General features: G+C 45.6%; 2 pseudogenes; one reads left to right on the top strand and one right to left on the bottom strand.

Moving 5' to 3' along the window:
* Positions 1-921: 921 nt before the first annotated feature.
* LOC474067 (calponin-2-like) lies at positions 922-2,816 on the bottom strand (annotated as a pseudogene).
* Positions 2,817-2,914: 98 nt separating this feature from the next.
* LOC100613394 (glucoside xylosyltransferase 1-like) lies at positions 2,915-4,144 on the top strand (annotated as a pseudogene).
* The last annotated feature ends 983 nt before the right edge of the window (positions 4,145-5,127 follow it).

Raw genomic sequence — 5,127 nt, 5'->3', positions numbered from 1 at the left:
ACCTGGCCAACATGGTGAAATCCCGTCTCTACTAAAAATACAAAAAATTAGCCAGGTGTGGTGGCACAGGCCTGTAGTCCTAGCTACTCTGGAGGCTGAGGCAGGAGGATCGCTTGAGCATGGGAGGCTGGTGCAGTGAGGCGAGATTACTCCACTGTGCTTCAGCCTGAGAGACAAAGTGAGACTCCATCTCAAAAAAACAAAAACAAAAACAAACAAAAAAACCCTACTGAGGGCCACGGGGGTAAGGGGACTAGTATGGAGAGGGGTCAGGCTTAACACTAACAACGGAGAATTCCACTACCTTGTACGGGCCTGTTTCCTCACCGGGCCCCAGCGTAGGTCTGAGGGTCTGAGGTCTGTTGGTCTGAGGGTCCTAGGGAAATCCAGCCACTCAGGAGCCTGAGATATTTTAGCATCCTGGCCTGGACCCCTGTCCCAAGGGACTGATTTCCCAGCACCCACTGTCCCTGCCCCATTCCTGGGGGAAAAATTTTTTTTTTCTTTTGTTAATACTTCTTGAAACTTTTGCGGGTACAGAAACCACAAACTGATCGGCTGACAAAAGGGGGAAGAGGCGAGGCAATGGGAAACCTTCGGGGACCGGTTCCCTCCATGCCCAGGTCTCGTCTCCCCAGCACAGCTAGGCCCACAGCCTGGACGCGCCAGCGGGGACCCTCACCCTACACGCATCGGGATACGGCCTTGATCCCTTCCCCCACAGCCCGGTGGCTCAGTCCTGCAAAGGAACGAAAGCAACGGGGAAAAAAAACCCTGCTGCCTGATCCCACGCTGCTACTCACAGACGCTCCGTTGACTGGTAGCACTGAACAGGTTAAAAAAAAAAAAAAAGATGAAAACACAGAAAAACCCAAACACCCAGACAGGGAGACCATGTGGGGAGAGAGCGTGCTGGGAGCCTCAGTAGCTGGTCTCCTCTTGGTAGTAAGGGAGATATTCAGGGGCCTCCACTGGCCCCGGGCAGTCGCCTGCACCTGAGGGAGCCCCGTGGGCCACTGTGCTCCCAGGCAGTACTTGGGGTCATACATCTGTCGGCCCAGGCTGAAGACCTGGCTGCTCTGGTTGGCGCCCAGCGTGTAGCCCATCTTCAGGGTCATGGAAGAGTTGTCATACTTGTGATTCCCAGCTTCGTGTCGTAGATGTGCCACCGGGTCCCAGGAGCCGCCATGCCCACCTGGCTGGCGCACTTGCTTGTACCCATCTGGAGGCTGATGGTCGAGTGGTCCATGGGGGGCAGGATGTTGTTCTTGGGGTCATAGAGATGCCTCCTCGTGCTCTGCCGTACACAGTCGTGCCTGACTGGCTGGCGCGTTTGTTGGTAATCTGCAGCCCGATGACGCACTGGCCAGCCTTCATGGTGGCATCGTCGAAGTTCCCCTCCTGCTTCTCTGAGTACTCCTCACCGATGTCCACCTCGCTCTGCAGCCCCTTAGTCTTGGCCTTCCCTGCCAGGGCTAGAAGAGACACCTGCACCTGCCTCACGTTCCCACTCTCAAACAGGTCGTTGGTCTCAAATAGGTCCACGGGGTTCATGCTGTAGCTGACCATGGCCTTGAGGAGGTTGGAGAGGCTTTCTAGCTGGTACCAGTTCTACACTGAAGCGGTTGATTTTTGGGGACTGAGCCCGGCTGCAGTTTGTTCATGAGTGTCCATAAGATAATCCCGTCCTTCAGGCCCTTCTGGAAGTCGGGCCGATGGAGAGGCCAGTGAGTCCCTAGATCCAGCTGCGGAGCTCTACCTCCTTCTGGGAGTCATATTTGGACAGGAACCGGTTCTGGACGTCCGCCAAGAGCCTGTAGGAGGGGCCCTTGTTGAACTGCGTGGAGCTTACAGCTGGCTGGCCCCGTGGCGGGACGGGACCACACGGGACCGGGGACTGTCTTTTTTGTAGTTTGCAAGATTTTGTTTTCACCACACCATTGTTTTTACTACATATCTTTTGTGTATTTAAAAAATGTGTGAAAAATGTTAGTCCATCTCCCTTTTTTCCATCTTCCCTTTACCCTTTACTGTGATTTACATCCACACATCCACACACACACACACATCCACACACACACATGCACACACACATACTAAGCGAAATTAATTTAGATGTACGAATGGGTTATTTGAAGCAAAAAGTCAACTTATATTAGTAAAAGTGTCATGCCAGTGGGAATTATATTTATAATCCTTTTAAGAAGAAAGAACTTCCGGCCGGGCGCGGCGGCTCACGCCTATAATCCCAGCACTTTTGAAGGCTGAGGTGGGCTGATCACGAGGTCAGGAGCTCAAGACCAGCCTGGCCAAGGTGGTGAAACTTCGTCTCTACTAAAAATACAAAGAAAATTAGCTGGGCTTGGTGGCATGCGCCTGTAATCCCAGCTATTCAGGAGGCTGAAGCAGAGAATTCCTTAAACCCGGGAGGCTGAGGTTGCAGTGAGCCGAGATCGCGCCACTGCACTACAGCCTGGGTGACAGAGCGAGACTCCATCTCAAAAATAAATAAAATGTTGAATTTTTACAAGTCATTGTTCCTATTCCAATTTTTGAATGCAACCACAGCCTCTAACAAAACAGCCTCCTTAAACTAATTCGCTGATAATGAATTCTTAAGTAAAAGGGGAATTCCACAGAAATATATATGGCTCTTTTATATTTAATAAAAGAGCCTGAAAAACAGATGTGTTCTGTAAAACTGAATTACTTTCTATCCAGTTCCACTGGTTCGCAGTGTTTTACCTTTATATTAAAATATACATAAATGATTGATTGATGAATTTTTTTCTTTTAGACACTGCTGCTGAATCCATGGAGAGAAAAAGGATAAATTTCCAGAACTATGGTCCCTGTGCTCCAGTTCACCAGGCGGGCGCGGCGGAGACGGAGACCAAGGTACACGGCTGGGGCGATGCGGCGCTACCCGCACGTGGTGGCGCTGTGTCTGGCCTGCGGCTTCTGCTCGCTCCTTTACGCCTTCAGCCAGCTCCCCATGTCCCTGGAGGAAGCAGCAGGCGGTGGTGGCGGGAAGCAGCAGGCCTCAGTGGCTTCCTGGCTGGCAGGAGGCGGATGCGGTGCCGTGAGAGGCGCGGGCAGCGCTGGTCCTGCTGTGCATCCTGGTGGGTGGGACAGGTGTCGTCTGAAAATACAGCCTGTTGAGAAAATGCATCTAGCTGTAGTTGCCTGTGATGAAAGACTGGAAGAAACTATGACCACGTTGAAGTCAGCTATCATTTTTCAGGATCAAAGCTCTTCAATTCCAGGTTTTTGCTGAAGATCAGCTACATTATAGCTTTAAAGGAAGACGTGACAGGGGTCATTTCTGCAAATATTTAATTATACAATATACCCCATAACCTTTCCAAGTGAGAATGCAGCAGCATGGAAAAACTCTTTAAACCATGTGGTCCGCAGAGATTGTTCTTGCCGTTATTCCTGAAAGAAGTTGACTCCCACACTAATAGCCTTTTTTACGACCAGTTGATCATATTTGTTCTTTACTAAAGAAATTTAATTCCACATAAATTGCTCCAGTGGCCTCAGAACACAAGGAACCTCAAATAAGGTGGTATAGTCGCTTTGCTAGGCAACCATACTGTGGAAAAACTGGAGTAAACCCTGGAATTATGCTGACGAATATGACTCGAATGAGAAGGAAGTATTTCAAGAATGATATGACAAACTGTGTGACTACAATGAGGAGATATACTTATGACATGGCTTAAAGAATACAAACTAAACATTACATAGGCAATCAAGATTTACATGGGCAATCAAGATTTGTTGGATATCATGTTTTTTCATAATCCAGAAAGTCTTTTTGCCTTTCCGTGTCAATGGAATTATCATCCAGATCATTGTCTATATGGAAGCAGTTGCCAAGAAGCAGAAGAAGGAATCTTGATTCTTCAGGGAACAGAGGTGTTTACCATGATGAGAAGCAACCAGCATTTAGAGCTGTTTATGAAGCACTGAGAAATCGTTCTTTTAAGATGACAACATTCATTCCCTAATAAAACCTTTAGAACTGGAACTACAAAAAACAGTGCATACATACCTTGGAAAAATTTACAAAATATTTGTCAAACAACTAGCAAAAACCATAAGAGATCATTATGCCAGATGACCAAAGGAAAGGTGATTCTTGATGCCTGCTACATCAAAGGGATGAAAACAGCAAAGCATTGGAGGATAAGTGTGAAGGAATCGTCTTGGGTGAAGCATTAATGAAGGAATTACTCATCTCCGGAATATTTTTTTTCCCAAAGAGGTTAAATGAGCAGTATTTTCAGGTAATGAAGAATAAATTAAAATCTTGGGCTCCAACAAAGAAACATTTTTGGCCTCTGATGTTTTGTAATGTTACTTACTACCATTCCAGTATTGGTGAAAATATTATTGAATGGTTTTAGCCTGCAAACTTCTGTTGACTCATACTCTCAAGTAAGAGTGCTGGGGCTGTGAAGATGAAGAAAATGTATCTCAAGCACAGTGCAAACTTTAACTTTCTTAAAGTAAGGCTCTAGACAAGGCTGTGAGTAGAGCGATAATTTTATGTCAGCACTGATCTCGCTTTAAATGTGTGGAAAAAAAAGTTTGTTTACAGGAGAAGAAACAGTTCTGTTTCTAAAGAAATGTAACAGATGTAACCATGGATGATCTATGTCTGCCTTTATACATTTCATGTCTGTTTTAAAATATTTTTATGACAATCATGTTTAAAATTGTTTTTAGACTATAACTAAGCTGCATGTTAAAAATTGAACTGTATAAGAAAGAGGAAATATAGTGAAAACTTTGGGGTTTTAATCTGTGCATGTGTGAGAGAGAGTGAGAAATGTGGTGTTTTCATTGTGTATACATTAAACTGTCTTGCCAAAACTCAGATCTAAGATTGTTAAGTAGATATTTGGGGAATTTTTTTTATCACTTTAAATGAAAAATTTCAGCTTTACTGGGTATTCTGGAAGCAAAATATATTATGCTGATGATAAAGTGAGAACCTTAAGGGTATACTCATTTGATGGTGGAAAATGTGATGGACCAAAATTCAGAAGCTATACACATCCTGTGAGTAGTAATTTTAGTTACGATGGAGTAGAAAAATGTGGTGCATTTAAACTT

This window comes from Pan troglodytes, chromosome 22 (assembly GCF_028858775.2).
Source record: "Pan troglodytes isolate AG18354 chromosome 22, NHGRI_mPanTro3-v2.0_pri, whole genome shotgun sequence".
Taxonomy (NCBI): Eukaryota; Metazoa; Chordata; class Mammalia; order Primates; family Hominidae; genus Pan; species Pan troglodytes.
Note: the sequence above shows the minus strand (reverse complement) of the source record. Positions and strands in the feature narration are given on the sequence as shown.